Source organism: Stomoxys calcitrans, chromosome 2 (assembly GCF_963082655.1).
Source record: "Stomoxys calcitrans chromosome 2, idStoCalc2.1, whole genome shotgun sequence".
NCBI lineage: Eukaryota > Metazoa > Arthropoda > Insecta > Diptera > Muscidae > Stomoxys > Stomoxys calcitrans.
In genome coordinates, this window is record NC_081553.1 from 132754811 (window position 1) to 132770000 (window position 15190).

The 15190-nt window shown below is 37.0% G+C and overlaps 1 protein-coding gene across 3 annotated transcripts in view; it reads left to right on the forward strand.

The window, feature by feature from the left end:
- Nucleotides 1–200: 200 nt before the first annotated feature.
- LOC106096083 (uncharacterized) overlaps nucleotides 201–15190 on the forward strand; it is a 117644-nt gene continuing 102654 nt past the window's right edge. For all 3 annotated transcript variants that reach the window (XM_059362660.1, XM_059362663.1, XM_059362661.1), the window contains exon 1: nucleotides 201–813. The gene's annotated coding sequence lies outside the window, so the exon portion shown is untranslated. The remainder of the gene's footprint in view (nucleotides 814–15190) is intronic.

Here is a 15190-nt window from a genome sequence, read left to right on the forward strand (position 1 = left end):
TAATTAGCATGAAAGGTTATTGTTTCCATTTCAAAAACATTCTGTTCTTAACTTAGTTTGAAAATATATGTCTAAATATATTTCAGCAAATTTCTTGTCATAAAACCATATGGCCACCTCATTCATAGCAAATAGTAAATAAGAGCAGACATGAGTGAACAGCGCTGGCGAATTGACTTGCTGCCGGGCTGCTAGTCGTGTGAACTTTTAGTTGTGCGTGAGGAATCAAACAAGTCGGTTGGCTGTTTGGCTATTCGCTTTGCATCGCCGTTGCTCGTGTGTTGTGTTGCGCCGCGTGTGTGTGTGTGAGATAGGTGGTTGTTTGGTGGGGCTCGCGCCAAAGTTGCTTGTATCTCCCCCCGTCTGACTCCAACATATTTGTCAATCGATCCGCCTTGTGGCAGAATTCACGAATTATGTAGTAAATGTATCTACGGCGTGTATCGTATCAATAGATGCTTGAGAATAGATACACCAACACTACTACGTCCTACTACCGCATTCATCATCGCCACCACGCATCGCCAGACGGCAATACGCACGTTTATTTCATAGTGTTGTGGTTTGTTATCAGCACAACAAAGGCAAACACACAAATGTTTATTTTTGAAAAAAAGAAAAAAAAAATAAATAAATAAAAATTAAAACTAACAAAAACTTATAAAAAGCGAAAATAATAATAACAAAAAATACGACAAAGATAATAAGAAGAACATAACGACAAACTGGATTAAGATTCGATTAAAACAAGCAGAAGTCGAACGTGTTGCTCTATTATTGCGCCGTAGTTGTTGCTGTTGTACACTTATGACGGTATGTAATCATACTCACCACCCAAGCTACACTACAAGACAGCATACATACATATGTATGAACATACGTATTTACATAATAATCACAATACACTGGGGATTTTTGTAATATGTACTTACCATAAAAACATGCCATTATTGGTAGCCAATAATATGTTAATGGATTTCAAATTGAAGAAAAGCGCTATGCCGCGCAACCAGCTAAATATGTCAGTGTTGATAGCTAATTCTGCAAATTGACTATCTCCTTAATTAATATTGACTAGAGTGAAAGAAAAAATAGGAAAAAATTAAATGAATTAGTTTTATTTAATTCATACGAAAATAACTTTATTGAGCAGCCCGGTTTGAACAACAAAAAAATTAGGATAATATTCAGTAAACTTTAGTTTTTTCTATTTTTTATATCTACTACCAAAAGATGAGGGTAATTTGATTTTACCACCATGGTTGCATCACTTTATTTATTTATTTAATTATAAATATTGAGCTAATAGCAAAAGTAAAGTTAGTACATAATGAGAATAGAAGCTTGGACTACTAAGGATATCAGCTGAACAGTTAAGGTTTAAGTTAAATATTATTTTTGAGTCTGCTATGAAATTGAATAGTATTATCTGAAGAGGTGGTTTCATAACCTATTCCGTTACTGGTGAGAATTGTCCTTTGTTTCAAATTAAGGTTCTAGCCAGTGTTGACGTTTTTGATAGGTTCCTTTCCAAATTGGTAAGTTTTTACTCTCTTGGTAGTTTGGTAGGCTAACCTCAATTTTTGGTAGGTTTTTCCAACATATAAATACCTGAAAAATCGCCTGAGATAATTCAATACCGTTGTAAGGAGTTCACTGTTTCATATTTCAGGGAAAGAAATTCGTAAGTTCTGGTAATGACTGCAACTGGCACAAGTATCAAAAGATCTCTTCCAAATTTTGTAATTTCTTGTTAAGAAATGCGGAAAATTCATACACAGATGTTGAGGGGTCCATGCAGTTCACTGTTACGGCAGAAATGGGTAGTGAATAAATGCGCATTTATGGGCTCATTTTGGTCTATCCGAATCACGCACGGTTGTTAATTGAAATCGAGGCAAAAATATGATTTTTGTGACCTCAAAACTCAGGAGATCGGTATTAAGATGGTTATATCCAGATATAGGTCATCTTTGAATTATCGACTGTAGGCGATTTTAACAGACAGACAGACGGGCGGACGCGGCTAAATCACGAATATGAATATTATGACTATATAGTACAGCGGTCAAAAAAAGTATTCATCATTAGCAAAATTGATAATAAATTCACTTATTTTGGGTAATTGAAGAAAATTTAAAGTAAACAAATAATGCAGTTTTATGCAATAGTTTATTTTTCGTAATATGTTTTAAAATAAATTTAATTAGCGCAAAAAATGCAATTTTATATAATAACACCAAAAACAGAACAAAAAAAGTATTCATCATTGATGTGCTATCATCAAAGTCAAATTCAAATATTATTTGGGAATCCCCCTTTTCTGTTTTATTTAGTAAAGGAGGCTTTGCCCTTGACAGCAAATATTTAATTTCATTGAAAATATAGTTTTTGTCAAAATGGGTCGTAAGCAAAACGAGGTTTCTGATGAGGTAAAAGTTTTGATTATAAAACACCACAGGAATGGTTTAACTCAAAAAACTATCAGTGAAATATTAAATAGACCACGATCTACTATACAATCCATCATCAGAAAGTGGACAGAAACGAAAACTGTTGACAATAAACCAAGATCTGGTCGACCAAAAGCACTTTCAGTTGGAGATGTGCGTTGGCTAGTGCGGCAAGTTCAGAAAACTCCGAAGACAAATGCGACCATTCTTCGTAAAAACACTATGGAATATTTAGGGAAGGAATTTACTACACAAACAATTCGAAATACACTCAAAAGGCATAGTTACAGAGGAAGAACTGCACGTAAGAAGCCCTTTATAAATAAAATAAACCGAGTGAAAAGGCTAAACTTCGCAAAAATGTATGTAAAACAGCCCGAATCATTTTGGAAAAACAGTCATTTTTGCAGACGAGAGCAAGTTTAATCTTTTTGGGTGCGATGGAAAGGTCATAGTGTACAGAAAACCAAATACAGAGCTTGAAGAACGAAACACAGTTGCTACTGTAAAACATGGTGGAGGTGGTTTAATGGTTTGGGGGTGTATGGCGGCTTCAGGAGCGGGAAATCTTGAAATTATTAATGGAGTAATGGATCATAAGTATTACATTGACATTTTAAAGAGGAATTTAAAAGATAGTGCTGTAAAACTTGGGCTTGGTAATAACTTTCAATATTATCAAGATAATGACCCCAAACATTCTGCTTTAAATACCAAGATGTGGATGCTGTATAACTGCCCCAAAGTCATTAAAACTCCTCCTCAAAGTCCCGACTTGAACCCAATTGAACATCTTTGGGAACATCTCGAACGCAAATTGAGAACGCGTAATTTTTCGAGCAAGAGTCAAATGCAACAGGTGATAATGGAGGAATGGACTAATATAGACCAAAATATAACCGCTAAATTAGTCCAATCGATGTCAAACCGTTTAAAAGAAGTTATAAGACGCGGTGGTCGAATAACAAAGTATTAATTTTTTTAAATTATGTTATTTATTTTTTTGTTTTTTTGCAATGATGAATACTTTTTTTGTTTAATTTTTTGTGTTCAGCTGTAAAATGGCCCTTTTTGTTCCAATAAATACTATTTTTTTCTTTAAAAACAATGAAATTGTGTACATATATATCACACAAGCACTACTGCATCATTAGTTTAATATGTTTTTATTCCAATTGTCTTTTGTAGACTTATTAAAAAAAAAACATTGAATGATGAATACTTTTTTTGACCGCTGTATGTATACTTTGTAGGATTGAAAACGGAAAATTTAATGTGTTGCAAATGGGAGGCAAACACGGTGGTACACACAAACCGGGACGACCAAAAGCCCGATGGAAAGATCAAGTATTGGGAGACACATCGAAACTTGGTTCATAGATTATAGAAGGAGCGCAGAAGATCGAGGAGCTTGGAAGGATATTCTGAGTTCGGCTTATGGGACAAACGTTATGTCACAGCCAATTAAAGTAAAGCAAATGGAATGACAAAATGACCAACGCTATGGTAGGGGGTATAAAATCATACGTCGCATTTTTGGCTTTTAGAACATATTGTAGGTTTTGGTCGGGTTTGGTAGGGTTTTTCTTAAATTTTTTTAGGAAATAATTTGCTTGAGTGGCAACACTGGTTCTAGCATAAATTCAAGGTGTGCTATACAGACAGAGGGCTTTCATAATAAGACGCATAGTAAAGGATATTAAATTAGCTAAAAATTCTTAAAAAAAAATCTAAAATTGCCCAGGAACATTGCATTAAGGGACTGGAGCAAACTTAACACATATCAATGAGTGCTGTCAGATTTAAGTTTAAGCTCAGTGATAAGGGGTAGGAGATGGCGCAGTTCGGATGAAGTTTTAACTTGGCAAAGTACCTCACAAATATCGACAGCATTAGGAGAGGAAAACTACCCCTGAAAATGTTTTCCAATGTCCTCACCAGGAATTGAACCCAGGCGTTCAGTGTCATAGACAGACATGCTAACCTCTGTACTGCGGTGATCTACAAAATTCTTTAATATCAAGTAAAAATCTTCCACCAAAGGAATTGTTTCCTTAAAAATTTGGAAAATTTGGCATCTTTTAATTCAGTTCGTTATCGTTGGCTCGAATCTTTAATTTTAGGGCAAACATTTTTGCAGTGTATAAATTCTCTCTTTCGATGTTGCCCCATATGAATGATCTGCATATTTTACTTATTCAAACCAAAGACGGCGAATTCGATTGTCCGATAACCGAAATCGGGTATGAAATTAATGGCCTCAATAAAACCGATCTCCTATTGAGCCTTTAGAGGAGTAATTCGTAACCAATTGAAATGAAATTTTGAACAATGACTTGTGTTATGGCTTCCAAAATGCATGCCAAGTATGGTGTAAACAGGTCTATAACTTGATATGTATATTTTTCGAATAAATTGGTCTGACTTTGTTAGCCCCCAAAGGGCTCCATAATCATTCGATTTGGCTGAAATTGTACACGAAGTGATTTGTTATACCTTTCAAACTCTATGGTGATCCTAATCGGTCTATAAGCTCATATTGCTCCTATATAAACCGACCTTAAAAACATAGAAGGAACAATAATTATCGAATTTGACTGAAATTTTGAACAAAGTGTTTTGTTATGAAACATATAATCTACTGTTCTTTAATGGAATGTTCAAAGCCAAATTTAATTTTTTTTTTATTTTCATCCATTCAAGTGTGACGAATCAGATAGTCGGCCTAATGCTATCTGGTTCCATACGCCATTTTCGACTTTTTGAGTTAGGATCACTTTGCAGGGTTTTATGGTACGAACTTTCAGAATTTTCAATAAATTTTGAAGCATCTCTCTTAGTTTCTGAGATTTTCAGATGTATGTTCCATACCCACTTTTCAAAAAAGAAAATCGTGAATTTCGTTCCATATCCAAAATTTTTGCACGTGGAACAAAATGTAATTATTTACATTTTGCCCATTTCTCACCCGATTTCTGTAGAGACTTACTTACGTAGAGACTTACTTACTGAGAGACTTACTTACGTACTTCGACAAATAATGTCTTCGATTCAATGCTTAAATTTGTTGAAAATTTAAAGTTTCACATAGAAATTTGGTAGTTGATTTTTGTAAGAGTTATTTTTTTCTGTGCGGATTAAAAACCACACCCTTTTTATACCTATCACCATAGGATGGTGGTATATTAATCCAGTCATTCCATTTGTAACATCTCGAAATAATCGCCTAAGAGCCCATAAAGTATATGTATTCTTGATCGTCTGGATGTTCTGAGTCGATGTAGCCATATTCGTCCTTCCTCTGTCAAAATCACGATAGAGATCGAACCGTAAAGCTAACCGCTTGAAATTTTGCACATATACTTAATATTGATGTAGGTCGTTGGGGACCATATCGGTTCAGAATTATATATAGCTCCCATATAAACCGATCTGTAACTACTCGAAATATTCGTCTGAGACCCCAAAAAGTATATATATTCTTGATATTCCGAAGGAGTAAAGCTAGCCGCTTGAAATTTTGCACAAATACTTCTTATTAGTGTAGGTCGGTTGGTATTGTAAATGGGCCATATCGGTCCATGTTTTGATATAGCTGCCATATAAACCGATCTTGGGTCTTGACTTCTTGAGCCTCTAGAGTGCGCAATTCTTATCCGATTGGAATGATATTTTGCACGACGTGTTTTGTTATGATATCCAACAACTGTGCCATGTATGGTTCAAATCGGTTCATAACCTGATATAGCTGCCATATAAACAGATCTGGGGACTTGACTTCTTGAGCTTCTAGAGGGCGCAATTCCTATCCGATTTGGCTGTAATTTTGCATGACGTATTTTATTGTTACTTTCAACAACTGTGTCAAATAAGGTTCAAATCGATTCATAACCTGATATAGCTGCCATAAAAACCGATCTAGGATCTTGACTTCTTGAGCCTCTAGAGGTCGCAATTATTATCCGATTTGCCTGAAATTTTGTACGACAGATCCTCTCATGACCATTAACATACGTGTTTATTATGGTCTGAATCGGTATATAGCCCGATACAGCTCCCATATAAATTGATCTCCCTATTTTACTTCTTGAGCCCCCAAAGGGCGCAATTCTTATTCGAATTGGCTGACATTTTACACAGGTCTCCAACATATAATTGAATTGCGGTCCAAACCGGACCATATCTTGATATCGCTCTTATAGCAGAGCAAATCTTTTCTTATTTCATTTTTTGCCTAAGAAGAGATGCCGGGAAAAGAACTCGACAAATGCGATCCATGGTGGAGGGTATAAAAGATTCGGCCCGGCCGAACTTAGCACGCTTTTACTTGTTTAATTTATATTTGATATGTTCCATATTAAATTTGTCTTCTTCAAAACAGCTGAGCAATTGATAGCGTGGGGGGTGGGAGGAGACAGGCGGAACTGGGTTATGTAATTAAGATGTGTCCGCCAATCTTCAATCAGATGCTTCGAAGAGTTCGGAAATAGCGATTTTTTTAATAGTTTTACCTTTCAGTTTCAACGCTCATTAGTCCATATTTTACTAGTAGGAAGTAAAAAGTGAACTAATAGGTCGTAAAAACAATTTCGCAACTTATGAAATTACAGAACTCTTAGCGAGCACATAAGTCCTTGGCGCCATAGGAAGTTCAATATTTCCCATAGTTAGTTAATTTTAACTAGGGCTGAGGTTAAAATTTTTTAAGTGTAGGTGGTAGGTGGAACCACCTTCGAATAATTGACCATTTAGTGCAATATAGCAGGTGGTGTTATTCAAGTGAGCAGCAGTGTATACGCAAACTTAATAAAGTGTGTTCCTATGGGAAAGACTAGACAATTATTTAAATGAATAGGACATGTTTTTGATCGTCTTTAGAATTTTAGAACTCCCAAGTTTTAATAATAGTGTGCTTGATTGAAATAAATTAATTAAATGTTTAATTTATCGTTACGATGGCAGCATTCCAACTTTGAGGCATTACTTTTTGAGGTGTAAAGATTTATTTAAAATTAATTTCGTTGAAAAATGTTTTAATTTTTTTAACGCTGCTGTGCCCAAAACCTATTCAATGATCAAATACAGCATTTGAAAACGTGCTTCTGCAGCAAATTTAGGAAAGTGTTACAATCTTGGAAAAACATTCGCAAGCAAATGTGTGGTTTTCACAGGGAGTTAGTAATACGAATTGGCAAAAAAAAGCCTGTGGAATGAATCTACGGGATAGTCACAAAGTTCATTTGCATATGTGTTTAAGAAAGTAGTTCTAATTTAATTATATAACATAAGGTGGAATTATTCTTAAACACATTCAAGCCTTTGGTAAAAACAAGAACTAAATGCATAAATAAACATTGCAAGAATGTGAAACTTTGTTACAAACGCCGGGTGGCGAAAATGTAATTTAGGTAAAATTTATAGAGGGAAAAAACTCATTAAAACTATTATTAAATATTAAATACTATTGTATGTTGATTTATGCGTAAGTGTAGAAACAGAAACGATGCATTCAACCACATTTGTTGTTATTCAATAGAGTAAAAAGTTTGTAAAAAAACAAGTAAAGGCCTGTAAAACAAATGTATCGTAAATGTAAAGCGGCAATTATGCTTATTACAGAACGTAGCATTTGACATTTCAAACAAAAAAAGACTTGAAGGTGAGAGAGGGTCTGACGTCGAAGAACTTCAGGTATAACTCAAGGCAGGTCGGAGAAGACAGCCCTTCACACAGTGATGCGAGAAGTTGAGACGTCTCTCCAAATGAAGGAGTACACCATGGAGGCCTTCTCGAATATCGAGAAGTTTTTTAACAACTAGGAGATGGTTCGACAATAACCGCCCTGAGCCTCCCCGTGCGGCTCAGGCGAAGAATACAGCCAAGTTTCTCTTCTGGACACTATGGATGCTGTGGGCAGACTGAGGAGGGTTTCAGGAGACAGGGACTGGATTGAGGCTATACTACGACACACACAACATTTCAGGGAGAGCTATGTGCCATAACGATAGACGCATTATAAATTCTGGAAAGGGATTTACAGTTTTCAAAATCAGTTGTTGTCGCTGATGTTGAAGCCACTTTTGTATGTAGAGGTAGCGATTCTCGTCAAGCTCGTTCAGGTCACCTATCGCCGCGGGCAGATCGCCTTGTCACATCGAGTGTCACAGGCACTCAGTACTTAAACAAGAGCCGTTGTCGCCCGGCCTCTCACGGAGAGATTATCAGCGACTGCAATTGCAGCTACTCCGTATACGAAGCCTTTCACTAATCGCAACGTGTGGACTCGCCTGGTAGCTCTCAGCTAAGATTCTCCAACAAATTGGAGCTCAGAGTTTCAACTGATGTGGTACTTATAATCATCCCGTGTCGGGTCGAAATCAGTATGTGTGTATGGTGGCCCTCAAGGCCGTGGGCTCTAGTACAGTGAGGTCGAAGTGCGATGCGGAGTGTGAGGAATCCCTGAATAGACCCAGTTTCACGACATAATGCTTACATGTATTAGCGGATACGACAGCGCACTATTGGCGTTAACCCCCTACTCTTTTCGTGTAATTTCTTGTTATCACATATATCCCACTAATTTATTTACTTTCACAGCAGGTCAGCTGACACAAAAACAGAACGTAAAATTTTGTTTTTAAAGAATTCTACTTTCAAGTAACGGTCGACAGGCGTTCGACTTGTTTTCATAAAGCAAAACAAAGCAGCTGACACGTTTTCCTACATTTACGGAATGTTTGCGAGAGAATAACTAGGCCTTAAAAGCTCGTTAAGTTCGGACTGGCCGAATTGTACACGCAAAAAAAATTCGTTTCCCATAAAGGAAATTTTCGCCAAGTAAACTTGTTTTCGAAGAAAACGTTGAATTTTGTTTACGATTAAAGGACATGTTTTTGCAATAAATTCTTGTAAGAATTTACGACAAATATTAATATTTACTCCGACAATACCTTCAATTCTTGATGTATAGAACATGTTATTCGGGATTTCAAATAATTTTTCTTTACTTATGATATAATTTAACGCCATTCTTATGTATATGTATACAATTTTTTCTTCTTAATAAAATGTGAATGTAATTGAAAAGGATGCCAAGTTCAATTAAATGTTGAAACCTAATTCAAACTCAAATGTTACCACTTATATGCAGATCTCAGGTGACTATTTCACAAGACAATTTGATACACGATTATATTGAAGGCCCTTTTTTTGCAGTTGTTGTTTTCCGACATTTAAATACCTACTTTGGGATGGTTGTTTTCCGACATTTAAATACCTACTTTGAGATGGGCATTTCTTTATCGTATGTATGTGCCTTAAAAATTCTTGTCGTGTTTTCTTGTATATAGCTGTCATGTGTCCATTTCTCTAATGATTTTTGGCATTGGCAGCATTTTTGTTCCTAAGCCGAACCTTTAAAAATTGTCACTTTCCAACGTATCACGCGTACTCAACCGAGCTGGGCAATATACTGACCTTTTGCTCAGTCAAAACAAAAAAGAAAAAAAATAGTTTGTGCTAATGTGTCTATACCAGTGACGAACACAAAATTGCAATTATGTGCAAGCCGAAGGGTTTTCCTTGGGATTATTTTCTTGTGTACGTACGCAGAAGTGTGCAATATAGGGAGAATTTTTGCCCATCACTGGTCTATACGCTCAAAAACTCACTCACACTCTCTAGTGGAATAGACACAAGGGAATAAATATTTTTCCGGCAAACGAATAACCATTTGCGGCTAACGAAATATTTTTGCAATCAAAGAGTTTTTGGTTTTACATCAAAAGCCGCAAGCAAAGTGTTTGCAATTGAACAAAGTTAGTTATAATTAACAAGTAAAAGCGTGCTAAGTTCGGCCGGGCCGAATCTTATATACCCTCCACCATGGATCGAATTTGTCGAGTTCTTTTCCCGGCATCTCTTCTTAGGCAAAAAAGGATATAAGAAAAGAGTTGCTCTGCTATTAAAACGATATCAAGATATGGTCCGGTAAAATGTCAGCCAATTCGTATAAGAATTGCGCCCATTGGGGCTCACGAAATAAAATAGAGAGAACGATATATATGGGATCTGTATCGGGCTATAGACCGATTCAGACCATAATAAACACGTTTGTTGATGGTCATGAGAGGATCCGTCGTACAAAATTTCAGGCATATCGGATAATAATTGCGACCTCTAGGGGTCAAGAAGTCAAGGTCCCAGATTGGTTTATATGGCAGCTATATCAGGTTATGGACCGATTTCAACCATACTTGGCACAGTTGTTGAATATCATAACGAAATACTTCGTGCAAAAATTCATTCAAATCGGATAAGAATTGTGCCCTCTAGAGGCTCAAGAAGTCAAGACCCAAGATCGGTTTATATGGCAGCTATATCAGGTTATGAACCGATTTGAACTATACTTGGCACAGTTGTTGGATATCATAACAAAACACGTCGTGCAAAATTCCATTCCATTCGGATAAGAATTGCGCACTCTAGAGGCTCAAGAAGTCAAGACCCAAGATCGGTTTATATGGCAGCTATATCAGGTTATTAACCGATTTGAACCATACTTGGCACAGTTGTTGGATATCATAACAAAACACGTCGTGCAAAATTTCATTCTGATCGGATAAGAATTGCGCACGCTAGAGGCTCAAGAAGTCAAGACCCAAGATCGGTTTATATGGCAGCTATATCAGGTTATGAACCGATTTGAACTATACTTGGCACAGTTGTTGGATATCATAACAAAACACGTCGTGCAAAATTCCATTCCATTCGGATAAGAATTGCGCACTCTAGAGGCTCAAGAAGTCAAGACCCAAGATCGGTTTATATGGCAGCTATATCAAAACATGGACCGATATGGCCCATTTACAATACCAACCGACCTACACTAATAAGAAGTATTTGTGCAAAATTTCAAGCGGCTAGCTTTACTCCTTCGGAAGTTAGCGTGCTTTCGACAGACAGACGGACGGACGGACGGACGGACAGACGGACGGACATGGCTAGATCGACATAAAATTTCACGACGATCAAGAATATATATACTTTATGGGGTCTCAGACGAATATTTCGAGTAGTTACAAACAGAATGACGAAATTAGTATACCCCCCATCTTATGGTGGAGGGTATAAAAATGCTTCGTTTATGGCTAACGTTTGATTAGTTGAAAAGAAACGTTACACGATTACAATAAAAGAAAAAAACTTTTTGATAAAAGTATTTCGTTTGTCCTAAAAATATCCCAAACGCTTTATATTTTTGCATGTGTATACCCTCTACCATGGATTGCATTTGACACGTTTTTGAGTGACTTCTTCAAATTTAGGAGACATATCTACATTTACAGATAGAAGTCGTAAAAATACCACATTTAAAAATCCATCCAAACAATTGCGCCCCCTAGAGGATGATGAAGTCAAATCGACGATTGGTTTATATGGGAGCTATACAAGTTATAAACCATTTTGATCCATACTTGGAACGGATGTTGGAAGCTCCTGAAAAACTTAATGTGTACAATTTCAGTCAAATCCGTTGGCAATTGAGCGTTCTTGAGGCTCAAGACGTCAAATTTGAAGATCAGTTTGTATAGCAGCTACAACAGGTTATGAATCCATTTGAACCATACTTGGCACAGTTGTTGGAAGCCAAACGTAGCATCTTGTTGAAAATGTCAGACAAATCGGATAAGAATTGCACCCTCTAGAGGCTCAATAAGTCAATATCTGAGATCGATTTATATGGCAGCTATATCAAATCATGTACCGATGTGGCCCATTTGCAAACCCAACCGACCTACACTAATAGGAAGTATTTGTGCGAAATTGCAATGGTCTAGCTTTACTCCTTCGACGGGATGCGTGCTTTCGACAGACAAATAGACAGACGGACATGGGTATATCACTTGGAATGGCAAGCTGATCAAGAATATATATACTTTGTTGAGTCTCAGATCAATATTTCAAATTTCGTCATTCAAACGGAATGACGACATTTGTATACTTCCATTCTATGTTGGAGGGTTGAACAACCGTTCATTTTGTTTAAACAAAATATGCGGTAGAAAGCAAAATCAGATTTTTAAGCAGTTAGCTTGTTGTTTTAAAAATGCAAGTATTTTGCTATAACAAATTTAACAGATAATTTTTTTATTAATAATATTAGAAAATGTATTTAATTGATTAAATCATTTTTATACCCTCCACCATAAGATGGGGGGTATACTAATTTCGTCATTCTGTTTGTAACTACTCGAAATATTCGTCTGAGACCCCATAAAGTATATATATTCTTGATCGTCGTGAAATTTTATGTCGATCTAGCCATGTCCGTCCGTCTGTCCGTCCGTCCGTCCGTCTGTCCGTCCGTCCGTCCGTCCGTCTGTCCGTCCGTCCGTCCGTCCGTCTGTCCGTCCGTCCGTCCGTCCGTCCGTCCGTCCGTCCGTCCGTCCGTCCGTCCGTCCGTCCGTCCGTCCGTCCGTCCGTCCGTCCGTCCGTCCGTCCGTCCGTCCGTCCGTCTGTCTGTCGAAAGCACGCTAACTTCCGAAGGAGTAAAGCTAGCCGCTTGAAATTTTGCACAAATACTTCTTATTAGTGTAGGTCGGTTGGTATTGTAAATGGGCCATATCGGTCCATGTTTTGATATAGCTGCCATATAAACCGATCTTGGGTCTTGACTTCTTGAGCCTCTAGAGTGCGCAATTCTTATCCGAATGGAATGGAATTTTGCACGACGTGTTTTGTTATGATATCCAACAACTGTGCCAAGTATAGTTCAAATCGGTTCATAACCTGATATAGCTGCCATATAAACCGATCTTGGGTCTTGACTTCTTGAGCCTCTAGCGTGCGCAATTCTTATCCGATCAGAATGAAATTTTGCACGACGTGTTTTGTTATGATATCCAACAACTGTGCCAAGTATGGTTCAAATCGGTTAATAACCTGATATAGCTGCCATATAAACCGATCTTGGGTCTTGACTTCTTGAGCCTCTAGAGTGCGCAATTCTTATCCGAATGGAATGGAATTTTGCACGACGTGTTTTGTTATGATATCCAACAACTGTGCCAAGTATAGTTCAAATCGGTTCATAACCTGATATAGCTGCCATATAAACCGATCTTGGGTCTTGACTTCTTGAGCCTCTAGAGGGCACAATTCTTATCCGATTTGAATGAATTTTTGCACGAAGTATTTCGTTATGATATTCAACAACTGTGCCAAGTATGGTTGAAATCGGTCCATAACCTGATATAGCTGCCATATAAACCGATCTGGGACCTTGACTTCTTGACCCCTAGAGGTCGCAATTATTATCCGATATGCCTGAAATTTTGTACGACGGATCCTCTCATGACCATCAACAAACGTGTTTATTATGGTCTGAATCGGTCTATAGCCCGATACAGATCCCATATATATCGTTCTCTCTATTTTATTTCGTGAGCCCCAATGGGCGCAATTCTTATACGAATTGGCTGACATTTTACCGGACCATATCTTGATATCGTTTTAATAGCAGAGCAACTCTTTTCTTATATCCTTTTTTGCCTAAGAAGAGATGCCGGGAAAAGAACTCGACAAATTCGATCCATGGTGGAGGGTATATAAGATTCGGCCCGGCCGAACTTAGCACGCTTTTACTTGTTTTATTTGGATCTGTAATCCTTTTCAATTAAAATATTGGTTGGATTTTTCAAATTTTTTGAAAAGTGGCGAGGAAGAAAGCGGATGTTTTTAGTTAGAAAACTTAATTTGCTCATGTTTCAAACATTTTTACAAGCGAATCTGAAATTTTCAAATTAAAATATGGTCTGTGGCCATACCTTGAAAGTATTGGTTATTCCATGAAAGATTTGTCAATAATTGTTCAATTTATTTTTGGGTAACATTTCTTGGGAAAACCAATTTTATTACATATAGACAGCAGACAGCCACCCTCAAATAATTCATTAGAAATAAGTGGACTTTTCGACAAGTAAATTTTGTTTTATGAAAAACGTTGGGACTTTGTTTAGGATAAAATTGCAAGAATTTGTGATGAATATGGTTCAACATATTATCAAACAATCTATGCGCTGTAGAAATTCTTGTTGTCTCCAGCCTGGCGCTGTTTGGTGCAAGATTTTTGTTTGTGGTATTGTAAATACTTAAATTTTTTCACTTAAAGTAAAATTGGAGTTTATATTCTCACACGATCGCGAACTTTGCAATTCTTACTGACGGCAGACTTAATTTCATCCAATGAAAAAAGAAGTAAAAATTAGTCTTTTTAGCTACATTCTCTGCCAAGATATAAACACAGTTACTATTGTATAAGAATAAAAGTGTTGCGCTTTGTTTGTTTCTTCCGAATAGACTCTCTCACACAAGATTGGTACAAAACTTTAGCGCCAAATAACCGTGGGGGACGCCCTATCCAAAACCCACCTAAACGGACATGTTTACCGATTGGGACAATATAGGTAAAGGCTAGCCAGACTTTAATTTCGAATCCCTATTGAAATATTGTATAGAACCCTGTAAAATTTGTGGCTACTTCAGCCCTATATTGGATGAAAGACATATATGGGAGCTATATTTAAATCTGGTCATTCTAGCGTTCGTCCTTGGACCAAAAAAGAGACTTGTGCAAAATTTCATCACAATCAGAAAACAAATACGACCTACACCTTGATCACAAGAATACATGGACAGACAGACGGACATAGCTAAATCGAATCAGGACGTGATTC